The sequence below is a fragment of the Pongo pygmaeus genome, chromosome 11, assembly GCF_028885625.2.
Source record: "Pongo pygmaeus isolate AG05252 chromosome 11, NHGRI_mPonPyg2-v2.0_pri, whole genome shotgun sequence".
NCBI lineage: Eukaryota > Metazoa > Chordata > Mammalia > Primates > Hominidae > Pongo > Pongo pygmaeus.
The window spans coordinates 101,282,204-101,294,997 of record NC_072384.2 but is presented as its reverse complement, the minus strand read 5'-3'; the positions used below and the strand labels follow the sequence as shown (position 1 = coordinate 101,294,997).

At 40.6% G+C, this 12,794-nt stretch overlaps 1 protein-coding gene across 14 annotated transcripts in view; it reads left to right on the top strand.

Annotated features, from left to right (window-relative positions):
- Positions 1–12,794, top strand: part of HYCC2 (hyccin PI4KA lipid kinase complex subunit 2) — a 96,046-nt gene that overhangs the window by 146 nt on the left and 83,106 nt on the right. For 4 of the 14 annotated variants that reach the window (XM_054476841.2, XM_063648335.1, XM_063648332.1 and 1 more), the window contains exon 1: positions 49–118. The exons of 1 other annotated variant lie outside the window; for it this stretch is intronic. The gene's annotated coding sequence lies outside the window, so the exon portion shown is untranslated. Of the gene's footprint in view, positions 1–32; positions 275–12,794 lie in introns of those variants that run through there. 9 more of the 14 variants (XM_054476850.2, XM_054476844.2, XM_054476842.2 and 6 more) reach the window with 6 other exon arrangements.

Genomic DNA, 12,794 nt, shown 5'->3' with positions numbered 1-12,794 from the left:
GGGAGGCTGTTGTTGAGCGCGTGTTCTCACCCAATGAGAGGGTTGGTTGTTGCGCTGCAGTTGGCAGGCTGCTGCGGGAGGCGGTGGCGGTAGGAAGCCGGAGACAGCAGGGTGACAGGTAGGCGGCGGTGCTGTCTTTGGGGGACGCAAAGTGCTAGATGAAGAGGATTTTTCTTTTCCTTCGGCCGCGGAAACTACAGAGGGGAGCTGGCGAGGGTGGTCTGGAAAGGCGGTAGCCGGTGTGTTGGTGGTCCCGGAACCTCTCGTAAACCAGGTAGCATCTTGGGAGGGTCGTGAGGAGGAGAAGGCGGCAGCCGAGGCGGGTGGAAGCCGAGCCTTGTGGGGCGACGTGGGGGCCCACCTAGGGCGTGGGGGCTGCGGTGGCGCCAGCAGAGAGGGAGGAGAGGCGGGAGCAAGGCGGTGTAGTGGGGGCTGAAGAGATTCCTTGCACAAAGCCCCAGGCGAGAAAAGGACACGGCATTGAAGACAGTTAAGAGAAATCCCAGTGATTGCCTTTTAGGGCCATTTCCTGGGGGTGGTGAGGGGGAGCGGAGAAGAAAAATATTTACTGGCGGTCAGATCCTGAAAACTCATTATTGCTGTACATTATGTAATCTTTGGCTGTTATTTACCCAAACAACTAGGTTGTCCCTCCTGGGAGAGGAGATCTTGCAACCTATTAATGTGTTAGAACACTTTTTTCGTTGGCTTGAGTGCCATTTACATTGGCAGGTTCTGTAGGCGAAGGGTGGTAGCAGGGAGGATAGAGTAGTCACGAAGAGCTTATCCCAAATATGGACTTGACTTGACAGATACTAGTTTGCGATGAATGTGGCCAGGTTCATGTTTTGTAGTTCGTGAATTTATTGAGGGTCAAGGCTGACAACATTTTTTAAAGATCTTCAGAAAAGTGGGGAGTCCTTTAAAAATTTACAATGGGAGCTAAGTGTAAGTTGGAAAATGACTAGAAAATTAGTTGGTAGATCCCTTCCTCCCCCCAGGATATTGTGGAAGTTAGGGACTGTGAAAATCAGGTGGTGGTCTGAATTTGCGGAAAAAAGTCAACTTTTTTTTTTTTTTTTTTTGAGACGGAGTTTCGCTCTTGTTGCCCAGGCTGGAGTGCAGTGGCACGATCTCGGCTCACAGCAACCTCCGCCCCCGGGTTCAAGCCATTCTCCTGCCTCAGCCTCCGGAGTAGCTGGGATTATAGGCATGCGCCACCACGCCCGGCTAATTTTGTATTTTTAGTAGAGACGGGGTTTCTCCGTGTTGGTCAGGCTGGTCTCGAACTCCGGACGTCAGGTGATCCGCCTGCCTCGGCCTCCCAAAGTGCTGGGATTACAGGCGTGAGCCACCGCGCCCGGCCGAAAAAAGTCAACTTTTAAGTAGTTTGTTCTGTAAGCAAGTCTGAGAAGCTACTTATGAATTATTTATTAGGTTTAAAAAGTGGACTCTGAACCTCTCGGACAGAGGCAAAATATATTTATAGATATAATTAACTAAATTATATTATTTTAAAAAAGTTTTATAATTCATTGTTTCCACAATAAAATGTAGAATTAAAATAGGAATTCTATTCAGTATGTGTTATGGAAGGGCAAACGAGATAAAAACTTGATTTTATAGCTCATTGAAAAACAATTTTCAGAGAAGCACTGGAAAATGATTTTAAAAGAAGTGTTATAAATTTCTAAAGTGTAAGGTGTTTGAAATATTGCCTTTAGCTTAGGAGATAAGGTCTAATGTAGTGTCAGCAACTCTACAATTTTCCTAAATTTATTTCAGTACTGCATGTCAGAAAAACTTTATAAGATGTGATTTTTTCTGTTAATGATAATTTATATTCCTATATATGAACCTAAATCAAAATTTCATTTTTTCTCAAAATTTTAATTGAGAAAGAGGTGCATCATTAAAGTTGTTTGTTCCCAGATGTTCTCAGTACTGAGACATTTGTCAGTGCTTTAGATAAAAATTTTTATTGATATTTGGTGTTTTGTTCTTTGTCTTTTCTCCTTTTCCAAGAATAATGCAATCTCAGTCACAAAGAAAATTTTTGGTTCTATTTTAGGTGGAATTCTGTAGTGTTTTGAGTACCAGTTAAATCTTTGCGTGTGTGTGTGTGTGTGTGTGTGTGTGTGTGTGTGTGTGTGTTTGCGTGTGTGTGTGTGTGTGTGTGTGTGTGTGTTTGCGTGTGTGTGTGTGTGTGTGTGTGTGTGTGTGTGTGTGTGTGTGTGTGTTTCTTCTTATGTAACAATGTAACAAGCCTCCTAGAGCTCTCTTAGAGAACTAATGGCTGATTTTGAATGGCCAGTAGGTGTCATTGTAGAATGCAGTAAGTTGAGTATGGAGTAGGAAATTACCAAGTAGTTAAAGAAACACTAGTCCAAATTAGCATATAGTGTGGTTAGATGATCGTTTATATGTTATAGAAGTTCTCTCTTATGAAACATTTCAGTATTGGAGCTGTTTATAAGGAATTTGAAACAATGATTGTAAAGGAGTTTAATTGTTTGCCCTAAAATAGACCTTGAAAGTGTGTTTTTTAGCCCAGCCCTTAAACTGTCTTGACATGTGATTCAGATTTAAGTTTGATTATTTGCAATACACAGTTTTGGCATCTTGTAGTAGTTTATTAAGTTCTAGAATGATTGAAATTTTCAGCTTGACTGAGTCTTATAGAAAAACCAATGCTACATAGTGAAAACTGATAAAATATGGGCAGAAGTTTCAAAACTAGTTATCACAACAGTACTTTGTATTGTTCTTTTTTTTCCCCTTAGAGGTCCTTGTTCCGAGTTACTGTTCTTTTAAAGCCAGAACGGAAGATTTTTTTTGTCTGTTATCGTCTGTGGCTTATTATTATTATTTTTTTGATTTCCAGAATTGCTTCTTTTTACATTTTTATCTTGCTAGAGACTATGTGCATTTCTTGGGATGTTGAACTGAACATTTATCACTGACTAAAATGTAGTGGATTCTGGAGGGAGCCAGCACAGAAAGCTCTGAAAGTAGCTTACATCTGTTCCCAGTACAGCTCCTTACCTTCCTAGCCTTCTGTTGAGCCCTTGTCACTTTGTAGCTCTGCTCCTTAAGCCTGTGACAGATACAGTGTTTTGAAAAAGTTTGGACCTAATTTAAGAATTCTTCATGGAGTTGGAAATAGATACCTCAAAACAATTTAGGAGTTTTTAAAAAGGCATACACATATCACTTATATCATCTCCACTTCCCTTCAGAATTTTACGGATGGGAGGAGTGCGAAGGGGGTAGATGTATTTTGGAGACAAATTCCCTTGATTATTTGGTTCACCACTGGCTTCCACTTCAGAGTGGAAGTGCCTTGGTCTAATTCAAGGCTCTAGCACTTGGGGTATGAAGCAGTAACAGTAGTTTTAGCTTTAGAGAAAGGGCTGCCAAATCTACTAATTTACTAATACTTTTATAGCTCAATAAATTGTCACCATTTCATGTCATAGCTAGGATAGCTTTTTTTTTCTTTTTTTGAGACGGAGTTTTACTCTTGTTGCCCTGGCTGGAGTGCAGTGGCGCGATCTGGGCTCACAGCAACCTCCGTTTCCCAGGTTCAAGCCATTTTCCTGCCCCAGCCTCCGGAGTAGCTGGGATTACAGGCATGTGCCACCACGCCTGGCTAATTTTGTAATTTTTTTTTAGTACAGACGGGATTTCTCCAAATTGGTCAGGCTGGTCTGGAACTCCGGACGTCAGGTGATCCGCCTGCCTCGGCCTCCCAAAGTGCTGGGATTACAAGCGTGAGCCACTGCACCCAGCCTGTCATAGCTAGGATAGTTTTTCTAGCCAGGAGCTGGAGTTGCCAGAAATGAAAATTGTGCTGAATGTTTTGGTTTGGATTAGTTCTTACTTGGCACTTAGCTGCTTTCCATAAATCAAACTAATTTATTTCATGATTCAGACCTGTGCTAATTTGTATAGACATTTATATCCTATTCTCTTACTGTCCCTGAAAGCTATCTAGTTCTAGAATTAAACTAAAATTGGAAAATAAGAGTTGGAGTAATTCAAGGTCCTTTTCTGATAATGCTATATGATGAATATATGCATTAATCTTTGCGTAAACATTCATTCAATAATATATACTAAAAGTCGTCATTGCAAATATGTTTACCTTGACTTGGGTCCAGATTAGAAACTTATGGTTCATCTTTGTGAATTCTAGACTTTCTGTTTGGGTATCTGGCTGCCATGGAGACAAATCTGAGAAAAAGTATGAGTAGATTTTAATTTTAGAGAAAAGCGTAAAAACTCAATTATGTAATATATTAAGGGGTGTGACTTTGATTATTTATAGAATTATAGTACTTTCTAGGTTTGAAATATAACTGCCAAAAAAGTGGTCATAAAATATGGTAAGTGGCATCAATTTATTGAATGGCAAGGCATGGTTTACAGAATATCTATTTTGTCCTATTTTAACACATGAAACTTCAAACAGTGTTAGAATCAAATTTATCCATCACCTTTGTCATTATGAATACTTAACTGTTGATAGTGCTTGATTCTTTTTTTTTTTCTGGTGAGAAGATACTAATATATATACTTAGAATTAGCCAGCCGAACTCAGTTTAGATGATCCCAATTTTGTTGACAACCTCCAAAGCATCATAATCAGGAGCCAGTCAAACATAAGCCTTCTTCTCTTCATCAGGTCTGATCAGGGTCTTGATCTTGGCTCATCAATGTTACGGAGCTTCTTTATAGCCTATTTGACCTGATGCTTATTGGCTTTAACATCCACAATGAACACAAGTATGTTGTTGTCTTCTGTCTTCTTCATGGTAGACTCAGTGGTCAGCAGGAACTTGATGATGGCATAGTGGTCAAGCTTCTTTCTCCTTGTATCCTGCTATCTTACAAGGATATTTGGGCTGCCTCTGGGGCTGCAGTGCCTTGGGCCACCGGGACGTGGGTGACTTGCGGATCTTCTTTTTTTGTATATGTGTTTGATGCCACTTACCATATTTTATGACTACTTTCAGCCTTTCAGCACTGCTTTCTTGGCCTTCAAAGCCTTTGCTTTGGCTTCTGCTTTAAGATGGGTAGGAGCTTCCTTTTTCGCCTTTGGCACTAACTTGTGAAAACAGTCTCCCTGATTCTTAATTAATGTAGACTTGTTAGCTACTAAGACTTGCCAATTAACCTCCTTAAATTCCTTTCCATATTATATATAAAATGGATGAGAGAGGCAAGTTAGATACTGAGCAGGGACTGAAAGTTATACTTTTTCCATATTCTTTTGTATTGGGGCTTTTTAATTCTGTGTATTCGTTCTTTTTTTATTTATTTATTAGTTTATACTTTTTAAATGAAAAAGGGTGTGGGGATGGGAGAGAGTATACTACTGTCCTTTCTACATTATAGGGTGACTATAAGACTCAAATAGAAAACATAATGGCCGGGCACAGTGGCTCACGCCTGTAATCCCAGCATCTCGGTAGGCCGAGGTGAGCAGATCACTTGAGGTCAGGATTTCGAGACCAGCCTGGCCAACATGGTGAAACCCTGTCTCTACTAAAAATCCAAAGGTTAGCTGGGCATGGTGGTGCACACCTGTAGGGCCAGCTACTCGAGTGGCTGAGGCAGGAAAATCGCTTGAACCTAGGAAGTGGAGGTTGCAGTGAGCCAAGATTGTGCCACTGCTCTCCCGCCTGGGCGATGAAGTGAGTCTCTGTCTCCAAAAAAAAAAAAAAAAAAGAAAGAAAAAAGAAAAGAAAACATGAAGGGCTTTTATAAAATCTAAAGTTAATTTGAATTTGCAGTATTTTGCAGTATCTGCTGTTCATGGAAAATACTAGGGGAAATAAATATAAAACTTAAGACTCAAATGTTTCTGTTCGTTAAGGTTCTGAATCTTCTCTCATTTTATACTTTGTTACTCTGTGATCTTTTTTTATTTAATTAGCATCCAAATATGATGGTTCTCAATCTGTGTCTCTAATCCAGAGCTTTCCCTTGAACTTTAGTTCCTATTCTATACATGTAATTGCCTGCTAGATGAAGATGAGCTACAGGTCCTTCAACTATAATCTGTTTAAAAGTGAATTCATGTTTTCCCTTTTGTCATCTTTCTAACCTGCTGGAGCTGGAACCCTGATGTTATCTATCTTTAACACTTACCCTTCGTCTGAGCAATGCTAGGTTCTGTTGACTTTACCTTCTTACTCTTTCTTTGATTCCATTTACTTCTCTCAATTTCTGTAGCTGCTAGAAATATTATGAAGAGTTAGGGCCTAGAGGCAACTATCTAGATTAGAATCCCAGCTCCACTATTTACATCTCAGTGTCCTTATCTTTAGAAATAGAGTTATACAAGCCAACAATTGCAGTCTTGGGCATTTGTTCCAGAGAAACCAAAACTTACATTCATATAAAAACCTGTGTGAATTCTCATAGCATCTTTATTCCTAATAGCCAAAAACTGGAAACCTAAATGTTCTTCAACAGGTTAAATAGACTATAGTGCATCTATATCATGGACTGCTATGCAGCAATAAAAAGGAATGGACTGTTAATAAAATGTAACAACTTGAATGGGTCTCAAGTGAAAAAAATCTCAAAATTGCATATTCTATGATTCCATTTATATAACATTCTTGAAATACTAAAAATAAAGAGATGGAGAACAGATTCGTGGTTGCCATGGTTTAGGTATCAAGGAGAGGGGAGTGGGTGGGACTACAGGAGTGTCTTAGGGACGGAACAGTTCTGTATCTTGATTGTGGTGGTAATTACATGAGTCTACATATGTGATAAAATTGCATAGAGCTATACACACACATATACATGAGTGCTTGTAAAACTGGTTTGATCTGAATAAACTTTGTAGACTGTAGCAATGTCAATTTCCTGGTCTTGATATTTTACTGTAGTTATTCAAGGTGTTCCCATTGAGGGAAAATGGGCAAAGGGTACATGAGACCGGTTGGCAGTTTTTTTTGCAACTTTCCATGAGACTATAATTTCAAAATTAAAAGTTTTTAAGAAGAATTGTTAGGATTAAATGAGCAGATACACAGAAGATTTTTATTGTAGTACTTGGTGCATAATAAATGTTAGCTGCTATTAATAGTAATAGCAGCAGCAGCAGCAGTAGTAGTTGTTCAGGCCTCTAACCTCTCAGTAGGCCTCTCACTAGGACCATTTCAACAGTTGCCGTACATATATGTTTATCTATATTATATATAAAAATCTAATTAATATATTTAATAATAATTATTATTTTTGGAGACAGGGTCTCACTCTGTTGCCCAGGCTGGAGTGCAGTGGTGCGATTATACCTCACTGCAGCCTCTACCTCCTGAACTCAAATGATCCTCCCATCTCTGCCTCTTGAGTAGTTGGGATTACAGGTGCTTAGTAACATGCCTGGCTAATTTTTTTTTTTTTTTTGAGAGATGGAGTCTTGCTCTGTTGCCCAGGCTGGAGTGCAGTGGCGCGATCTCGGCTCACTGCAAGCTCCGCCTCCCAGGTTCATGCCATACTCCTGCCTCAGCCTCCCAAGTAGCTGGGACTGCAGGCGCCCACCACCACCATGCCCGGCTAATTTTTTGTATTTTTATTAAAGACGGGGTTTCACCAAGTTAGCCAGGATGGTCTCGATCTCCTGACCTCGTGATCTGCCTGCCTCGGCCTCCCAAAGTGCTGGGATTACAGGCGTGAGCCACCGCACCCGGCCTCATTTTTGTATTTTTAATAGAGACAGGATATGTTGGCCAGGCTGGTCTTGAATTCCTGACCTCAAGTGATCCACCCTTCTCAGCCTCCCAAAGTGCCAGGATTATAGGCTGGAGCCACCATGTCTGGCCAGATTTCTATTATAATATAGTAATTTCCTCCCACCAGTTTTGCCAGTTGATCTTTTATTAAAGATAGTACACCTTTGTATTTGTATTCCATAATATTACAATATGTGCTTTTACTTTATTATTTTTTGAGACAGGGTCTTGCTTTGTTGCTCAGACTGGAGTGCAGTTGTGTGATCATGGTTCACTGCAGCCTTGACCTCCCAGGCTCAAGCAATCCTCCCTCCTCAGCCTCCCAAGTATCTGGGACCACAGGCATGTACCACCATGCCCAGTTGATTTTGTCCTTTTTATAGAGATGAAGTCTTGCTATGTTGCTCAGGCTGGTCTCAAACTTCTGGGCTCAAGTGATCTGCCTGCCTTGGCCTCCCAAAGTGCTGTGATTACAGGTGTAAGCCACTGCGCCTGGCCAGAATGTGTACTGTCTTATGCAAGTCTGTTGGGTAGGCCACAGAGAGATCAGTTTATTTTCCATTTTCTTTAAGAATGAAAAACAGTCTAAAAAATGACAGTCAGTAAAAGAATTTGTGAAAAGATTTTTCTGAATTAAATTTTAAATTTAAAAATTTTCTTATTCAATAAAAATTAAAAAAAAAAAACTACAAGTATGAAAGACTTCAAGTGGCAGCCAGGAAGAACTGGTTCAAAGTATTTAAGAAATATAAATAGAAAAGTCTGTATAATATGCAGGAAAATCAACCTTAACTGAGTATGATTGTTGTGCTACGGCAGTGTTTTTTTAAAACTTGAAGGAGGTTAATCTGTAGAAGAGTCAACTATTTTATTTTATGTTTTTTTTCAGATGGAGTTTCGCTCTCCCAGGCTGGAGTGCAATGCTGCAGTCTCTGCTTACTGCAACCTCCACCTCCCGGGTTCAAGCGATTCTTCTGCCTCAGCCTCCCAAGTAGCTGGGGTTAAAGGCATGTGCCATCATGCTTGGCTAATTATTTGTATTTAGTAGAGACAGGGTTTCACTATGTTAGGCTGGTTTCGAACTCCTGACCTCAGGTGATCCACCCGCCTTGGCCTCCCAAAGTGCTGGGATTACGGGCATGAGCCACCACACCCAGCCAACTTTTTTTTTTTTTTTTTTAATTTGAACAAGTTTTAAACAGCTAGCTGAACATCTTCCATTAAAATGTTTCTTTTTTTTTTGATAAACTATTTGTTTTCTTAACCCATTATTTTCATGTAATTTGGCATTTCCAGTTACAGTTTTGTAAGCCACATTGCCTTTTTAGAACATAACTACCAACTGTTGGCAAAAAATTACAGTACTGTAGTATGAAATTTGTTAGTGTACTAAAGTACTCTAAACATCCATCCATCTGAAGTATATGTTGTACCCTCCAAGAGTAGAATCTCTTTTTTCAGTCTTGCTTCCTACTCTACCCCTCCCATTTCAGTAGAAATATTTTGTACTTTATGAACATTAAGTTGAGGCATAGCTGAGATGGCTGTTGGTGTTTTAGAATACAAATTTGTTGCTGAAGTCTCTTTTTTGCTTTATCAGTTAGGAATTGTGTTTGGCTGCCGGAAACAGAGATAAGAAATAACCATTGCTTAAAGTAGTTAATTTGGTAAAAAAAATTCAGACGTAGGAGATCTAGGGCCTATATGGCAACTCTGTGGAGTTGTCAAGGGCACAAACTGCTTCTGTCTTCTCCTTTTGCCATCTTTAGCATGTGTCTTCTACTTTCAAGATTACCTAATGGTTGTTGGATCTCCAGCCATCACATTTATGTTCTAGGCAGAAGAAAGGAGGAAGAAAGGCACAGACAAAAGGGCTATATCTCTCATCTTTTAAAAAATCCCCTCTAGAATTTCCTACACAACACTTCTTCTGATCTCATTGACTGAAACGTAGTCATTTGGCTATACTTAGCTACCGGTAAGGTTCAGAAATGGCTTTTAGCTGGGCATACAAACTAGATTAGTGGGAGTGGAGTGAGGATCTATATTGGATGGAAACTAGTAATCTTTGACATACTTGCTTCTTATCTTCTATACTGTATCTGCTGCTGACTGCCTAGTAGTGCTGTTAAGCTCTTCATTCAATAGACATGAATTAAGTGCTAACTATGTACTAGGTCCTGTTAAGAACCGGAAATGCAAACGCAAGTGAGGCATACTCCCTGCCCCAGAAAAGTTGTGGTTTAATAAGAAGAACCCCCCCCTTTTTTTTTTAGACGGAGTTTTGCTGTTGTTGCCTAGGCTGGAGTGCAATGGCGCGATCTCGGCTCACTGCAACCTCCGCCTCCCGAGTTCAAGTGATTCTCCGCCTCAGCCTCCCAAGTAGCTGGGATTACAGGCATGTGCCACTACGCTGGCTAATTTTTGTATTTTTAGTAGAGACGGGGTTTCACCATGTTGGCCAGGCTGGTCTTGAACTTTTGACCTCAGGTGTTCCACCCACCTCAGCCTCCCAAAGTGCTAGGATTACAGGCATGAGCCACTGCACCCAGCCAATAAGAGGGCTCTTCAACCTGCACACAGGTCTTTGAGAACAGAAGATATTGAGTACTATGCGCTATTGTGACTATGATTCTGCCCACCCCATCAATTTATGAGGCTTAAGAGGGAGAAGGGGAGAGGACTTCTTTGGAAGGGGAGTATTAATGGAAAGAAACTATTCCCTGCTCCGTGAGGGGAAAGGAAAGGGTTTTTTCCGTCCCAAAAGTCAAGATAAGGAGGTCCTGAAAGAGTCACTCTCTGTCATTAAGAAGAGAGATTTACATTTGCTCTTTGGTTGGGTATCTGCCTAGCCACCAATCTCACTTATATGCGCCTGTTCTACTGAAGAAGACATGGTAATGGAATGCCTGATATCAGGGCCAGGCATTCCCATCTATAACTTGGATTCCTGTTCTGAGAGGTATAAGAGCTGGATTCTGCATATATCCTTAGGTCATTCTGAACAAGTCAGGAACTATATTCATCAGGGTTTTCCAGAGAAACAGAACCAATAAGGTTGTGTGTGATTTATTATAAGGTTTGTTATAGGAATTGGCTTACACAATTTAGGAGGTTGACAAGTCCTGAGATCTGCAGGGTAGTTGGCAAGCTGGAGACTCAGGAGACCTGACTGTATCATTCCAGTCAGACACAGTCCAAAGGCCTGAGAACCAGAGATAACATAGTAGCAGTCACTCAGGCTTGAGACTCTGAAGAGCTAATGTTTCAGTTTGAGTTTGAAGGCTGGAGAAAGCCAATGTCCTTAGGCAGGAGGAACTGACTATCTACTTGGGGGAGGCATAGCCTTTTTGTCTGTTCAGGCTTTCCACTGATTAAATGACATCCACCCACATTAGGAAAGGCAATCTGCTTTACTCAGTTTATAGATTTAAATGTTAATCTCATACGGAAACACCCAGAAAAATGTTTAGCTAAATATCTGGGCAGATGAGATTGGAAACATTTTTATCCAGCGTAGAATGGAAGCTCTCTGACCAGAGAAAAGTGTCATGACATAGTGATAAGAAACAAATGTAATTTGATATGAAAATTTCTGTGATTTCTTTTTTTTTCTTGAGATGGGGTCTGGCCCTTTTTCCCAGGCTGGAGTGCAATGGTGCAATCTTGAATTACTGCAACCTCCACCTCCCAGGTTCAAGTGATTCTCATGCTTCACCTTCCTGGGTAGCTGGGACTATAGGCATGCGCCATGACGCCTGGCTAATTTTGGTATTTTTAGTAGAGGCGGGGTTTCACTATGTTGGCCAGGCTGGTCTTCTGACCTCAAGCGATCCACCCACCTTGGCTTCCCAAAGTGCTGGGATTACAGGCATGAGCCGCCGCGCCCGGCCTAATACCTGTGATTTCTATTGATGACCAAATCACAAAAATATTATCGTTGTTTGTTTTATTGTTTTGCCTATATTTACAATCTAATGACATTATAAATGTTAGTTAGAGATTGGTAAAAAGAGTGATACAATTTTCTTCTTATCAAAGTTTATGAGTTTTATTATAGATCCCTGGGGGTCTGTGGACCCTATGTTGAGAACTTCTGCGTGAAGAGGAAGGAGAGGGCTTTGAATTGATGCAGGGTTGTATGCTATGGAAAAGATTCATAGAGGAGGCAACTGTTGGTCTGAGTGTTGGAAGAAGGGGAGGGTAGTTAGGATAGAGGGTAGTTGAAAGGCATTCCAGAGAGGAGTGTAGCATAAGAAAATGTGTGAGGTGTGAGACAGCCTGGCATATTGTGAAATTGTAGATCAACATTGGTGAGGGGAAGTCTGTGTTGAGCCAGGGTATAATTTCTATTCTTGCTGACAAGACCATTTTGTTCATGTGCCTGTTGAGCAAATACTGGTTACAAAGGCCATTTAGCCAAACCAATAGATCCATATCTTTGGTCTCTTCAGGTATAGTGAACGAGATACTGTTTGAAGTTCTGCCTACTGGGAGTTCCCTTTCTCCTGTTCTGTAGGGCTACTTCTCTGTAAGGTCAGTGCCAGCATATTGTATGCAACCATGTGTAAACCAGGCCTGAGGTGTTTTTTTTTTCCTTCTTTCCTTTGATCTTAGGGAACTCTACAAGGCCATAGATTAAGGAAGAGTTGATTAGTAGAAGTAAGTGCCATGGGTGTCTCAGCCATTTGTTCTTTTAGCATACTTGTGCTTTTGGAGCCTGCTCTAACCTCATTACAACCATTGTAGTCAGGATTACTTGGTTATGTAGTGGTAACAACCAACCTTCAAATAAAGTCTTAAAATTTGAAAAAGAGAGATTTATTTCTTCTCATGTAAAATCTGCTGCAAGTTGGGTGATTCCAGGCAGCTGTTCTTCATTTGATGGGTCAGCATTGCATATCTATATTTATCTCTGCTTCTATTATCATAGTGACGAGAAGAACAGGCTGGAGAATTGCATACTGGCACATAAATGTTTCTACAGAAATGATTTCTGCTCTTTGGTCAAAGAAAGTCATAAGGTCACATTTGACTTAA